We start from the raw sequence: 17,083 nt of genomic DNA on the forward strand, positions 1-17,083 counted from the left end.
TCAAGTTGAATTTAATCCTAAGTGAAAGTAACCATATGCGGCTGCATTATTGCCTCGTTAACCAAGGTAATGGCCATTCTGGCAGACGAAAAAGTGTCATATGACACGTTGACGGTTTTGCTACAATTTTAAACGTATGCACCGTATTGGATTACGTCCAGATTCGAGTTATAGTTGCACCACGCGCGTTCGTCCGATTCGAAATAGAATGACTCATAGAAAAAGACCTTGTTCTAATTCAAAACGAAACACGGAAAAGCTGTGGACCGTATCGAGTCTCATCGGGAATTCTGAGAGCGGCATTATCTGCCCGCGGCAGAACGCGGTTATTTCTGCGCGTTTGTGTGACAGAGAATTTCAAAAAGACAGTAGGGAACGCGAACACCCGAGTGGAGGGAAAATTTACCTAAGTGGAAGAAAATGACGTCAACTTTTTCCTGGCAAGGCTTTTCTATGCGCTATTAAAGTCTGAAACTTGGTCATTTCAATTCCAATACCTTTCCTTTCAGTTTGAATATTGAAATGAGAACTTTCATTTTTACAAAATTATAGATTCAATATCGCAAGAAAAAGAATTTTTGTAAAAATTTTAATTCGATAAATATTTTAGCTTTTTACTTTATTTGTCCAGTTTAATCTACATATATTGATCAGTGATCTTGTTAAAAAATGTTTCCTTTAATTAAACTTCCGTTTACGTGTTCCACATTTCCCATTTTTGGAAAAATGCTTCTTACGATTACTGAACTAATAAATAAAGCATTTTTCAAACATAATTATATGGTTCTGTCTATACTAATCTTCTTTTAAAGAAATTTGTTTAACTGCGTGTAGTTTTTTTACGTAATCCTCTTTGCATAATTGCCTATTTGCATCGGTATTCGTATCATATTAATACCCTTATATTAAATTTAATTTCTATACAGTTATTGTTAATTCCTCTTGTTCCAAAATTCCAACGAGGAAATAATTATTACCTTCCCTCTACGTAATTCCCTTATAAATGCAGCTTAAATAATATGGCTTTCATGTATAATTAAGCTTATTATATTTCAAAAAAAAAGATTTCAATAGATTTATCAACTCTTTGTTATTACTGGTATTATGTTACGTAATACACATCCATGCAACTATATCAAGCCCGGTAATTTAAACTTGTTGATTGACCACTAATGTTTAGATCTCATTATCGGATCAGTTACAAGAAATATATCTGTTTACATTAATTAACTCGAACATTGATCTCTAATTACGTATAATTATAGACCCATCACACAATCATTGTTAACATTAATTGCTATTTGATCATTACCAAACAAGGATCAAATTTTACGGGCATTCTTGTGTCGTTTATCCTATGGATTCAGTCTAATTATCGCACTTATGCAAAATGAAACAATAACATTATGCATATTTTATGTATGTTTTCTATATTATTATAGGTACGTCATAAATGCATAAAATCGAAGTCTAGTCATCTTCTTTTATTAATCGTAATCATCTGTATGTTTCACTTAAAACAGAAAAGTTATCAGACATGAGGCGTTCATTGCACAAATCGATTAACTCCATAAAACAAAAAGTTGAGAAATGCGATGAAATAATGTACAAATAATAATAGTAATAATGCGATGTACAATAATAATGTTTGTCGTTCAATGGTGTTAATCTTTATTATTCAGGAAAGTTATTATAAATATAAAAAGTTATGAGTATACCGAGTGCTTTGACATTTAAATATAAGATTCTTGAAAAAGTGGAGATAATCAATTTATGCAGTGATCGGCTCGTATATCCATACCAATTATGTGTTATTAAAAAACAAATTCCTAAAGCCTTTTTCAGCGAACCCATCATAATAAAAACCAAGAGTAAGAAAGAGGAAGACAGGCTTTACCTTACGAGAAAGGTAAAAATGACCACGCGAGTATCAACAGTCTTCCGTAAATTCGACCAGCGGTCCGACGTTATGAGCTAAACGACACGTCCAGCAGAAATCGTTAGTGTATGATCTATATCGGCCGCGGAAGGGGTAAGAGGCGAAACGAGGCGCGACAAGAAGCGTGTGTAGAAAAGCAACATGCTAGTAATCTTCCATTTTATGGTCCAAGACAGCACGTTGGCGGGGCTGTTGCCAAAGCTATTTCCAGGCAGCGCTGACTTTGCTTCGGCGACTCTCGGGTTTCTCCTCAGCTGTTCGTCGGGATCCGCGTGCAATGCGGTGTAATACCATGAGACGTAGCCAAACGTCCGTTCTTATGGTTTCGTCGAATTAGTTTCAACTGGCGTCGTGCAATTGTCAGAGATAGAGTCACAAAACGGCTCTTTAGAACGGCAATTGCCGGGTGCTGACGATAGCTGTACGTGAATACTAATTGCTATTGGGCTTATGATCCTCAATTACCGCTTGATCCTTGATTATTGCGGTCGTTTTCGTCACCGAGGTGTCGTTGCGGCGTTTCTTTTCCTCGCCAGATGGTAGAACACACGAACAAACGTTACAGACGTTTTAAACGTGGCAGAATGTTGTCGAACTTGGACTACGTCCCAAGCTGTTAATAGTGCAAAGTTTATATATTTTTAAGAAATAATGAAAAGGTAATTTAGATAGGCTAAATGTATTGTAAATAATCCTTCCATTAATGTATTTTAATCATTCTTTCGTGAGTCCAAAGAAGTTCTTTCTAGTAAGTAGCTGCATTCATTCTTAAATATTTTCTTTATTCAGTTATATATTTATTTAGTTGTCTGTGTAGGCGAATTTTTCCTTTTATCGTTTGATATTCTATGTTTGATTTAACACTATCTATCCATTGTCTAGAATATTTCATGGAAAAGAATAACAGACTAGGTCTATTTTAATGTGACACAAGGGTGATAAATTACCAAGTTACTGCACTTTCAGGCATTAATAGGGTTGCATATATCGAACTTCTTTCCTTATAAAGAAGTAAATAACAATTTTTGAGTTATGTCTTTGTTGAAATTCGTAAATGACGTGATGAATTTAAATATTTCTTGATTTATGTCTGATCATTGCTTAATGAACTCAATGGACATTAAATTCTATCCAAGGCTCGATTACCCTCTTGCAATACTCTGTACTAATTTAATCGAGTAAAGAAGGTATCAGAATTAGCGTCAATCCTCTCATGCACAATACCTGGATGTTTAAGTCTGTTAATAATCGAGACCAGATCGCAATTATTGACTAAGACGGGGAAGTTTTCATTCGATCCTATAATACATTCAAAGAGAATGGTAAAGTATTCCTTACTCACGATAAAACATTTCCTCCGTTTGCACAGCGTTTTGTGGAACGTCGTTCGTTCGCAGCGTCAATTTTTCGCGATTTTAAACACCGACCAGAATGAATTAATTAAATCGAAGATCCGTGAAATCTGTCCCGTCGCGGAAGGGCTGCGAAGACTGCTCCTCGAAGACGAGGTCAAGATTTCAATCTGATAATTGTCACCCTCCGTGTCTAGAGACTCTACTAGAGCCACATCCTTACGCGAAAAGTATCTTTCCCAGTATTTTAAGAACACTTCATTTTCCCAAGGAACGAATCTACATTAATTAGTGGAGCTCGTTCGCTTGCTAGAACAAGAATTATGAATTTGCGAAATTGGTGTCTAATAGATTAACCTACTCAGCACTGCTGAATTTAAAACGATGTCGATTAATTACTTCCTTTAATTCTTGCTGGAAAATTGAGAAAATTACATGAATTATTTAAAAAATTGTGTATGAACATATACATAATTTCAAGTCATCAGAAGTCAAAAATATGATAACTTAATTTACAGAGTTTATCATATAAATGGGTATGGTAATTTTTTTTCCAAGTAAAATGGTAATGGAATGCAAAGAATTTTGTTCAAATTGAAAGATTCCAACACTATGTTATACTTTAATTTTTGTCCAGCGTGTATGTATATTATAAAGAGCGAAATTAAAGGATATGTTGTGCAGTTGGACCCTACTCTGAATTCGTTATTCATTCTTTGTGAACGATAGTACGCGCTGTCATCTCCTTAAAATTCGAAATAGCCCAATGAAGATATTCAAATGCGAATTTCTCCTTTCGAGTCAGATCAATTGCCTTGCTATTTCCAGTCCAACGCCTATGCGAGCATCGTTGGGTTGACTTGAACAACGGCTGAATAAAGGGTCGCATCAAATTTAACTACTTTCCATTCCTAGTTATTTCAGCGTTACGGGGACAGTGGCGCAGTTTCATTTCGGTGTAATCACGCCGTTGGGTCTCGTACGTTTATACAAGGTGTCCCGCCAGGAACAGAACACCTAATTTATCTCCTTCCTGGGTTAAGAAAATAAACCTAGGAGTTTTCAAGATGGAGCTTGAGCGGATTTGTAAAACGTACGAAGGGTTATTCTCCTATGGTAATTATCCTTAAGAATAATTTGATTTAGAAACGTGGCGACGATTTGGGGAGATTCTCTGTTTTATTGAAGTTTATTTAAATTTTTTACGAAAGGGATAATTTATATACTTTGGTATTATTATTATTTGGAAATAATCAATGTTATCAATATTGCCTCGAATTGAGGTATAGCTTTTCATTCAAGTTTTGAATCTTTGTAAAAAATTATTTAACAAGAGAGTTTAATTTAGGCTTTTATATCATATATTTAATAACATCAAACAAAATTCCGAAATAGTTCTCATTAATTTGAAACCTAACGTTCTCCCCCAATGTAATAATTAGCAAAGCATTTCAAACGAGAACAATAATCATAACCTTCACCGCTTCTAGAAAAGCGAATAATTTGTATCTGCTGTGAAAAAGGAGAAAATTGCACGTTCCTGTTGAATCACCCAGTGCATCGCAGTCGCGATAGGGAGCTGTGGACGAAGTACCGATAAAAATTCGTCGTCGAGTATTATTAAATTTCACGGAGAGCTAATGCGTCAATTCTAGCGCGGCGTTGCAGCGATGAATGCGTCCCGTCCCGAAATAAATGGTTCTAATTGCCGTTGACAGTGATAAGGATAATAAAATAACGCGAAAATCCGAACGGTACCTCTAAAATTCCCGTATTGTTAACGCCATTAGGTTTCGTTAAATCTTCCACAAGGACTGACAGCGTGATCGATTAAGGGAACATTGATTCATCTTCTTTCGCGCGAAACACTGATACACATCGCGGCAAGAAACTGATGAGACTGCTGGGGAGGGACAACAAAAGCAAGACAAGTAGCATAACGTGTTCGTTCCTTTCATTTAAAATGACCAGCTGAAAACTACACACCTCCAATATTAACACATTCGCGACCGCTAACGTGACTTCGCGTCACTTCTGTTCCTGGTTATGACAAAATTATGAAAATGTTTTTATTTTATACACTACATATGTACAACATTTATATTTCAAAACATATTTTATAATTTTTATCTTTGCATTAACGATACAAATTTGCGATGTACAGTTTCAGAACTTTTTTTCTTTCCTTACATATTTAACGTCGCATCAACCTTTGATTGTTAGCGACTGTCTTTTATGTAGTAATCGTTATTGTTTGGTGTTGGTCCAAATATGTCCATCTTTAAGTAGCTGAATTATTTTGTTTTCTTCAGTGTTCTGTATTATTTTCGTCAGTACTCGGTATTAGAAACGTAAAATATCGCTAATGTGTTAATATAATTTAATATAAATATAAGCGATCGTGACATTTTCTGATGCTTTCGATAAAGATTAAAAATCATTCGCCATTAAATATCTAAATAACATAATTTTTGATGCCAGCCAAAAGTTAATGGCATCAACTCGATGAAAAGGCGGGGATAATCATGCCAATCCCCACTTTACTTTATGGCTTTATACAAAATTTAATACTACAGTGTTGATGCCTTTCAGCACTCGCGATCGGCGAGTAATCGACCGATTTCACGGGAATTAGATAATCGAAATAAAACGTTAATGACGTGTACTAATAACTCGAGCATTATTACATCGTCGGTGTTAATAATGCGTTCGAAATTTCCAGCAGGCTGCAGCGATTCGCGTAATTCGTTGCCACCTAACGAATGGTCACAATTGTCAGTCACACCGACTGCGATCATAAAGTAATGTGAAATACATTGCCGTTGGTGGTGAAAAACCGCTAGGTTCGAAGTTTCAGCTTTCGACGAGCATTTTTCGGACTCGCCGAGTATTCTGCCAACTGCAATTTCAAACCGTTTCCTATTCGTAAACAGGTTTAAGAGTACTACAGTGCACGCGCGCAAGCCACCGTAAATTCAGGCAAATGCAATCGTCTCATTCGAAAGCAAAATCTCAAATGAAAGGATATAGCTTGAGAAAGGATCCATTTGAAGAAAGTAACAGAGAGTATCCTTAAAGTCTGCATATATTTCTTCTTTCGACAAAGGCATATTTAATCTGTGGAGGAAAAATAATGATCGTTGCTGACTTTCTCTATGTCACCAGACTTTAAAGTCACTCTAAACAGTGTTATTAGGCATGTACAAATTGTATATCATCTTCATAATTTAAAGACTGAAATCGAAACTTCTTGTCGTAACATTAATTATTTCATAACACGAGGAACAGAAACTTGAAGTATGTTTTGTTGTTTAAATGTTATAACGTGCATTTTATTTTCCATATTTTGTATATTATGTGCAGTTGTACATCGCCTTGTATATTTTTGTATATTTACACTTGTCATAATTTCATAAATATTCATAATCTATTCGTTACAAGGCTAAAGCTCTAAAAAACTATATTTTAATATTTTCATTGATTTTGTGCTTTTTGATGATTCAATGTCAAGAGGACATTGATATCAATGAAAATAAAATATTAAAAATAATCAAAACAAATTTCTAAGAAATAATCTTTAACCGATCAACTAGTGCTGCAATTACCTCGCCATAAATTTATCTTTAATCACATAAATACGCAGATCCGAGTGATACACATCTGCGTCACTCGAACCCGAAGTGTTACCACCAAACAGCCACTAACCGTGGACAATTCGTTACCATCGACCGCGGCATCGCGTCATTCCGAATCCCAATTACCGTCTGCATCGCCTTCGGTTCCGCGATATCCATCAAACCGTGGCGCAGCGTTCCGACAAATGCAACCTACCCTCGGCCGTCCTCGAAGGAACGTGTTAAAATCGCAAATCCGCTCTCCGGATCCGGTTTATTCGGTTGGAGAATTGCACGAAACTCGGCACGTCGGTTGCGGATTCCGGCATGTGTCCCGTCGATTTATCTCGCACACGTGGGCCAACTTTCGTTCGTCCCTGGTCATGATTTCGGACCACCGCGAAGTTTCGCCCGCGATGGTGGCGAAGAAGCAACGAAACAACCGGCGAAACAGCGACACCGCCAACACCGACTAACGGATCTCCGCGTCGGCCGGGAGGAAACGAGCGAAGCAAAAGCCTTTCCGTGCACACGGCTCGAAGAGTACGGGGAAATATCGTCGGCGATGGAAAACAAATTGTCGGCGAGCAGTCGTCGCCGGAGAGTTCGTCGCCGCGGCAGTGCGCTTTAACGACCGCTTTCTGTGATTCCCCTAATGTTTAATATGTAACGACGTCGACGGTGACGTTGCGGCGTTTCAACCCGGTGTGTCAGGCGTGTGTAAACGGGTCGACGGTAATCAATGTAGTTGTAATTGAATGCGAGATCTAAATCGACCGGCTGATGAATAAAATATTGATGGTAATGGAATGCGAGAGGATATTCGTTTAAAAGGTGATTTGGGACTGATTTGCGTTAGCGTGATTAATTTTGGAGAGTTTTCGTGTCTGAGATTGCACACAGACGTGTGATATTTGTAGGATAAAAGTAGGGTTAGAAACTGTTTCACGTTTTATTGGATTTGTATGCATGCAGAGATTTTCTAGAAAATATATTATTAGACAGCAAATCGTTTAATAATAAAACGATGAGTTAAGTCTGAATCCGAATGAATTATTTTATGTGTTTATAGTGTTACTGGAGAACGTGGATTACCTGTAGAACAGTGGATTACGTATTTGAATACATATAGTCGTAGATGTATATTCATTCAGAGAGTTTAATTTGGATACATCCTCGTATGTTTGAATAATTGTTGCTGACTGTCTGACACTGTCTCACTTAACTATAAAAGTTCTTTCATGCTTAAGTGTTTGTTGCTCACTGTATGTACATTTTGAATATTTACTAAAGATAATCCCGCACGTTGTGATACTAATAATTATTTGAAATAATTATTAAATTTATTTACTATTAATTATTAGGTGAATTTAAATATTTATTTAAATACGAACGGGCAGACAAAGATATCAGCGCTCGTCCAAATTCGACAACGCTTCCTCGCTTTAAGTATGATTTAATAAATTTCACCATGCAGAGATATATGACGCAAATAAACGAAACGCTTCGTACACGCAGGTGCAAATTCGTTGTATTCGCATGCAGATTATCTCACGTGCTCGCACCGGGGCATCCGCAAAATTATGATATAAATGGAAATAGCTCTGATTAATAGTGAACTGGCAAAACGGTTAACGTGACCTAGAAGATATTATTAATGGTTACTTTACAATGGGTCCAGAATTGAATACGACTAAAATGATGAGCTGATTTCGTTTGCTTCGCGAGTTGCGCAAATTATTCAGCGATATCCCGATAAAGTTCATTGTGACTCGCGATTCAACGTCAATCGTTCTACAAAGAACGCAACCTTCGGCTCGTGCAAAATTTATTTCCAAATGTTGCTATCGTTTCGAGTAGTTTCGTGTCTTGCATCGCGCAATTTCAGTATCGTTGCGGACTGAATTATAACCTTATAATCGGAACTGTAACGCAACGTTCTTCGTTTTGGGAGTCGCTGGAATCATCAAACAGTATGTGACGCAACATGGAGTAACGAAATTATGAAAACAATGTTGCAATTGAGCGACTAATTGAACGTAGATTGACTTCTAATTATATTGCATTAGTTCCATCGAGTCGAATGTGCATGCGTTCAGGGCAGCAGTGGAGACTATGTTTATGTCTGAATCGTTCCAAATTTAGGTGCACTAATTGTGTGTCAGTTTCGGAGTGCCAAAAGTGGAAATAGAATTGTACAGACTTACAGATTTGGGTATTTGGATAGTCACCTTATGCGCATCGTGTATTTTTGAATCTGAATTATTTTATTCTTAGGATTTCTTTAGCCTTGACTGCATTTCTAGAATATCTATAACTTAGTTTGATAATACTCTTTTACTCTTCTTTGATAAAATTTAAATCAAAGTAAGATCACAACCCCTTAAGTAAAACCTAACAGAAATCATTTTAAGATTAAGTAATAATTTTGACATCATTTGAAATTGAAGTGGTTAAACTTTTCGTAAAATAAATACAAGATACATAACTTTATACATTTAATATAATAAATGAAAAATAGAATCAGAATCATAAAATGAAATTATTTTTTATGTTAAATACAATAATTACTAATTTCTCAGTTTAACTGTGGAATTAAATAGACTATACATATATTGTTTTCTGTGGAGTGCTTTTATTTAATATTGATACTTAATACTCCATACTCGAAATTAATTCTATTTGTATTCATATTGAAATGAATTTTTCAATAGAATTTTTGACAGAAGAGTCGAATTTGAGTTTAGAGGTAAATGACTTCTAGAACTTCCTAAATAAAACAGATCACGTATAGCAGAGAGGAGAGTCCGTCCAGATAACCTTAATAACTCGAATCCTATCCGTGCCGTTAAAAATAGTGATTCGAATTCAAATGCAAACCTACTACTCCTCTGCATTCGTTCTGCAGCCCAGATCGATACCTAATTGCCATTCTTTCTTTTTCCTCGCAATCCAGCGGCGAGAAAGGATAAAAGGCGGGTACGAGCATACGTTCCTCGCATTCTTCACGGAAGGGCTGTGTGCTATGGGAAACATACGCGAGAAAATCTCGAGAGACTAATGTAATTTGCCTCTGAACAAGACAATCTCTAATCCGTGCGCGCAAGGTTACGCGCGATCCCGGCTTATTCCTTCGGAGAACACCGAATGAAGGTTTGTTCCGCGCCACGGAATTAGATTACGTCTCTGAGAGGAATAAGACAATGAACTAATTTTTGTCTGAAGGAGATCCGGCGAAAGCATCGCGCTAATTGCGAGCGATGGCGGATGAAGGAGTTGAATGTTACTTTATAACGGAGGTAGGAATTATTTTATCTGAATAATCAACGACAAATACAAATGGTTTAAAGAGATCTGTGTAATAGTACCGAGAGATTGTAATTACTCAATGTAAAAAAATAGTTCTAAGGGATACACATATGTTTATGTTTTATTCATTTATGTTTTATTTTATAAAGAACAGAAAGGAGTCGACCAGTAATATTAATTTTGTATAAAAGTAGGATATATTCACAAAAGTAGAGTTTTGTAAAAAGGTACGGAAATCACATTTTTAAAAATGTAGGATCCTACCAGGATCGGATAAATGTCCTCAAGAAGAAAACAGATCTTTCAATACTCCTGTACAGGGAAACGTTCGAAGGGAAAATATGTTTGCCGATCTCTCGAGGGATCCATGTGAAATGGCATTGTACAAGGTGTCTCCTAATTTGGGTGGTCGCTTCCTGCTCAAGGTATTCCTTGAGAAATTTGTTCGACGGAAGCCCTCCACGAAGCTACAAGTTTTCAAAATTTCATCTCGGAAGCGAGCAGGACAGTGTGAGCTTCTACAGTGGCGACGATAGAACACAATGTATTATAAAATATTCCTAAAGTCGACGTGTTGTATATTTCACATTCTCAGAACCCACAGAAATCACGCCGGAGTTCAACATTTTTCTAATTTAAACAAAGAAATTTCATTCACTAAAATTTCTACAGATTCATTCGATAGAAGAAAATTTTGTTTGTCCATGAATAGTGAAGTTAATTTTATTTATTTTATTATTTTATTAAAATGTAATTCTTAATCCATTTTTCTAGTGTTGCATATATTGCGAGTGTACGTCAAAGAAATCGAATACAAAGAATGATCGAGGTAGGATGTCTTATTTACATCTTGCGGTAATTTCATCTTTGTTCTGTTCAGAAAATGATCATCCATATTTCTTCCGCCTATTTTCACTTTGAACTTTTTATTCCTCTCTTTCTTAATTAACAAAAATTAAACAAATAAACCCCCAAAAATTATAAACACCGTAAAAAATACTGAATTAAAAATGTGTCTCTTGAAATTTCAAATACATTGAATATTCTTTCCAGCAGTGGAAACTTTCTCATCCGCAAAGCTGCTTATCTGAAGATTCTTACACACATACACACGTATATGTGTACGCCATTCCCCGCCATACTTCACCGTTTTCATCTTTTTCAGCTCTCGGTGACACATCTAACCGATCGCCGGAACCTCGGTAAAGCGAATAAATTCTAGATAACTGAATCGTTTAAGAAAATCTCGAGGAGGTTAGGGATGATCTTAAAAAGGAAGCATTCGTAAAGTCGCATTAAACCGGTTCATCCTGGAAGCCATGTTAACGCCATTCGACGCGTGACAAACCAGGTTCTTGATCGTTTGAGTTTCCAGCAGGAAGTCCAATTCGCGGACGGATGAACCCCGCTCGAAACGAGAGACGGTAGACTGTGGTATAAATTCGCGTAATTTTCTACGATGGGATTCCACGTGCCGACGTGGAAACGTGGCTTTCTCTCTCATTTACTCCACGTACGTGGGCTTGAGCCGCGCACACGTGTATGGAGAATAGAGTGGAAAGAGAAGACGAATGGAATGAAACAGGGAGAAGCGTTTGCGAGAGACGAAGAAGGATATACTGGGCGAAAATCTTGGAGATAGATGGGCGGGAATGAAATTGGAATATACTATGCAAAATACTATGCTCGATGAAAACAGTCTTCGAGAGTAACTTTTCATTCATTCTCTTCCACAATTATCACAATGCGAACAACTTGACATTTAAAAATACAAAATATTGTAGGATCTACTTAATCCAAAAATATATCTCTTAGAATTCTAAGTACTTTGAATATTCTTCATACTAAAAAGTATAAATACGAAACAGAAGAGAAAATACGAAGTAATAACAGTACTGCATATATCTACTCTCAATACTGCGCGACCAGAAACAGTAGAATAACCTATAACAGATCAGACACGGTAATATATCTATAAATAAACGACTTCTAATGTTTCCAACATATTTAACCTCGTTGTATCTAATACTTTTGTAATGAAAAATTATAGACGCAAAAATTTAATTAAAATTATCCAATATAATAATTGATATATCGGATATATATTTTTTTAAATTGAATATCTACAAGCGGTAGAGCATTTTCTAGATTAGAGAAATTAAATAAAATAGAAATAGAAAAATAGAAATAGAAATTTCTCCGTTCGATAGAGAACGGAGAAAGCAAAGAAACGAAAGATTGGAAGAGATATAGAGATATAGCGTAGCGTAAATGAGCGTGCTAGTAGTATTAAGCTTCATAAATCGGACGTTGTTTAGCTTTCCTATTTCCAGAACCTTTTTACACTCGTTACACAGAAATAACGTTTGTTAATGAATCAGTTACCATACAAAGGGTAATACCAACACACGTGACAATTATCAACGTCACTATAGTTTGACAAACTTTAGAACCTTTCTTTCATTGACGACTTCAGCAGTAAGCCACTGAAACATTTAATTAGACTCTTATTCCTAGACTAGTACGACAAATTTAAACATTTACAACCATGTTCAATCAAATATAAATATAAATTGTTCAAATATGAACAAAATTTCAGGTTCAACAATTGTATATCTCAACAATTTCTTTGCTCCCATAAATTCCTACACACTTGAAACCCTGCAGATACGATTCCTTCAAAACTGTCACGCAAGCACCAACCCCTCGAATTGGATATTTCCCACCATTGTCCTCTCCCCCCAGTGTCAAAATCAATGCGACCCTGGTTGGTATCAGCGCAGGTAAGTCAAATCACCGGAACTGGGTCAAACCAGGAAACGGTAGCTCGCGCCTCGACGGGAAATCCTTCGCATAAACAAGACGGGAAAGCGCCGTGGGCCGATAAACTCTGAAAAAAGGAACAACGAACCGATAAATTTTTCCGCGCCCCGTCGTCCGAAGGGAGTGGGCATCAACGGTATGGCACGAAGGAGGCCAGAACCTGTCGATAAACCTGGGAACTCGAAGAACAAGGGCGAAAAGTGCGCACACGCGTCCTGCGACACCTGTACAGGGTGCAAGAAAATTTTACGTTATCATGATGGGCAAATTGTCTAACTGATAGTAAAATTTAGACATCAATTTTTGACGAAACGACTGCTTTGAACAATTGAATAATATAATAGGTTCTCTGAAATTGCTAACAAGTGAAGCTACATGAAAATTAAAATTAAATTTGTAAGTACTTAAATTTTATACCTGTCAACAAATAAACAAATTTTTCGAAAACCAATTACTACATCCTGCCCAATTTGAAAATTCCTACCAAGCGGTATTTTCATTTTTTAATGTTACAATATAATAACATCGCTCGGAAATCTACCGATAAATGTATCTATTCTCTTTCCTGGCTAATCAATTAACCAGTGTCTTCGTTGATCGCGGAGCGTAGAATCATCCGTGATAAGCCAGGACGTGACATTTTCTTACACCCTGTATACTGGAAGCGTGGCCAACACAGTGGCAATTACCGCGGTAGCCGGCTACCCGAGTCCGCTCAGACTCATACATTAAAGATATCGTTGGGATCCTGACAATACCTGCCAAGACTGCGTCATATGTTACACCCCCGACGGGGGCAGGAGGTGCACGAGGGACGACGGAAACGAAAGAAAGAGAGCAAGCGTGTCTTGGCGACGTAGGCAGCGGATCGCCGGGCTGACGGGACGATTTGAATTTTGCATTAAACATCAATGCGTAGATTCCGCATGTTTGCCCCCGGTCCGCCCCCTCCCCCTCGCGCTACCCGGTACCCCCGCAATTTCACCTTTATTGGATATACCGCGACCCGGTTAGGCGCGTCGAGATTTCGCTCTCAACGGTTGAATAGACGACCGGGGATAGGCTGATCGAAGGAACGAAATTGCGGTGTTATAGTCGTTTCCAACTATTTCGGCCGGTCAGGATTATCAGGAGTCATCAATGTGAAACCTACGAATACGTAGCGCTATTAAGTTCTTCGTTTGATTTTTTTAAATATGGCGCTACTGTTTGTACAGCTGTTCCAATTGACGTGTCATAGTATTTTTTTTTACAATGGAAAAAATTGAATATCGTGTAGTGATAAAATTTTTATTATATACTATTAAAATAAATTTATGAACGATTGTTAAAATAAGATATATGAACAATTCGTACAAAGTATGCCAGTAATTACACAACAGCGAAGTGTAATATATGTGTGTGTATGTTCCTAGCGTCCAATTCGAGTTTGTTTTTGTATGTTTGTACGTTCGGTTTTCACTTGCATGACTTCGATTTACTTAGATGCCTGTAGAATAGTGGACTACGTCTTCGAATGCGTACAGGTATAGGTGTATAATTATGCAGAGAGTTTAATTTGAGTTTGTCCTTGTACGTTTGAAAGTTTCACTCGGACTGTCTACTCCTGACAACTTACCTAATACGGTAGACTGAAGTAATTATAGGAGAGTGAACTGTAAATCTAAATGCATGCAATGATGTGCTTGTAGCTGACTGAAGTGTGCTCTTCTGTGTTTCAGTGATTATGTGGCGATGCTGAGGGAATGCAGAGGCAGTTAGTTTATAACCAGTCTTGGTCAGAAAGGCCACAAATTAATGTGTACAAACATAGCCATTATAGCCCTTAATAGTACATTACTATTAAGGAGCTCGATGATTTATTATTATATTGTGGGTTGTCCAGAAAGTTCGTGCCAAAGTTTAAGGAAATTCAAAGGTATTACAATTGCATTGATTAATAACTATCACTCTTTCGTTATCCAGATCATCAAGGACAGATGCTTTGAAACCCTATCCAACTTCAAAGTTAAGACACTTTCCTCTGGGATTATTTTTGCTATTTAACACAGCTTCTTCTACTAAGGATACAATCCAGAGATGCCATTGATAGTGAGACGACCAACGTAAGTTTGAAATGCACGCCTATTAGTCCAACCACGTCCGCCCATGTGACAGAAGACCGTCAGCCTGCTTCATGACAAAGTAACAGACGAGATAAATCAGGACGATTTTAGTCTTAGGGAGACATGTCTGACAGAAAGATTATTTATACCACTCAATTGATACTTATTTTCTTAAATATAGTAACATGTCAACTCATTACTTAAGTTTTTCCTCTAGAATTTATAACGATGGGAACATATAGATGTTATAACATTTTAGAGAGCCAAGTAATGTCATATTAGATTTCACCAGTGAAAAAACCTAAATAGATTTCTTAACATTGACTAGAATTGAACCGTCTTCGAGTACCCATTTTCGATAAATTAGTAAATGAAGAGAGGTCTAATCGTTGCAACTTCAAATCTCCTCGCCATGTTTCCCCAGGAAAAGGATTAGTAGTTCCCAAATCTGAAAGATTATAGTCCTATAACCTACGTACTCTTGAACAAACACTAGATAATTCTAGAGTGAATATAAGCACTGCATCAGTAAAAATAAGTAGAACTTAAAATATGCTGATACTCCAGAACATGACAAGATAAGGAATTCTGCGCAAGTTGATGACTATTCAAAGCTGTGCAAACACAACCTAGCGCAGTTAGTTTTGGCGCCATTAAACTTGCATACTCTTGACACCAATAATCTTTGCACGTGGAAACACGCATTAGACGCGAGCATTTACACCAGAGGGGTTGCTCCGTTCATGCGCGCGTCTTGAACATCGCACGAGGGTCGTTTGAGCGTGGGTGTCTCTTGAGGGCTAGTGAGAATTTCCGTACATAAACCTGACCTTAGAAATGTAGGGTTACGTAGGCGCTGGATCATCGCAACTGTAGTTCATGCTATAGAGAATTTTCAATGCTTCACTGGCAACTTCTCGCGTGGTAGGTGTATTAAGAACGATAAGGGAGGCTTTAGTATAAGAGTTTTGTTTGGTAAATATAAAATATCTTCGACATCTACTCATTTTCGATAGTACAAATTTAGTAATTCAAAATCCAACTAAGATTATAGAAGATAAGTAATATAATAATACTTCTAGAATAAAACTACACATTTATCATTAGTATTATTAGTGAACATGTCTCTTATTTTGTCTAGAATTGATAGAGATAATGAGTCAAAAAAGTACTCAAATTTCTACCCTTATAGCCCAGCACATACTACTCAATAATTTTGATTTACAATTAAATATTTGGTGTTTAGTGAATATTCTAATTATTTATTTGACACCTCTTCCTCTTCAACTTTCCTTTACTCCACTTTCAACTGGCAGTACTTGACTCGTCTATATAAGACATTCAACATAAATTACATTATCATAAAATTGTCCTTAATATTCTCGACACAACATTTCACGCTATTATCGCGAACAATGCCTGTTCTACGTATAAGCTTGCCATAATCCAAGGATAACTACCACGCGAAGATTTGCATATCTGATTCATCTCAACTACCATTATATTATGGATCGACATCTTCGCGTCCTGAAGAAGACTTACAAAGAACGGTCGAAGCAAACCATGAAGCGGCTAGAAAGGTTCTTCAAAAAAGGTTTTAGGATTTTATTTTTTTAAATAACAAAATATCTTTGACAGCGTCGTTGTAATAGACACTTTCACGTTCAATTGTAATCGTTTATAAATATCCTAAAGGCTTTTATAGAAATCCTCTCAATACCACATATATTTGAAAAAGAATTTTAACAGACATATGGAAGAAATGTTGGTATTTTTCTTACATAAATATCTCATGGTCACTAATCCCCGCTACTTCCGATCTTTCGTATATTAAGAACGTAATGTAAATGAAAATTACAGAAGATGGAAAGAAATATAGAACAAAAAGTGTAGAGTTCGTTTAATTTAAGTAATACGAGTTGAGTGAACGATAGGACAGAC

The 17,083-nt window shown here is 36.7% G+C and overlaps 1 protein-coding gene and 1 long non-coding RNA gene across 3 annotated transcripts in view; one reads left to right on the forward strand and one right to left on the reverse strand.

The window, feature by feature from the left end:
• The window catches only part of LOC128874440 (uncharacterized), a 346,195-nt gene that overhangs the window by 177,681 nt on the left and 151,431 nt on the right, over positions 1 to 17,083 (reverse strand). The window lies entirely within an intron of this gene.
• On the forward strand, positions 6,819 to 16,387 carry LOC128874446 (uncharacterized). The gene is made up of 3 exons (XR_008456642.1): positions 6,819 to 7,739; positions 14,759 to 14,925; positions 15,003 to 16,387. It is a non-coding gene; the product is annotated as an uncharacterized LOC128874446 (long non-coding RNA).

This window comes from Hylaeus volcanicus, chromosome 3 (assembly GCF_026283585.1).
Source record: "Hylaeus volcanicus isolate JK05 chromosome 3, UHH_iyHylVolc1.0_haploid, whole genome shotgun sequence".
Taxonomy (NCBI): Eukaryota; Metazoa; Arthropoda; class Insecta; order Hymenoptera; family Colletidae; genus Hylaeus; species Hylaeus volcanicus.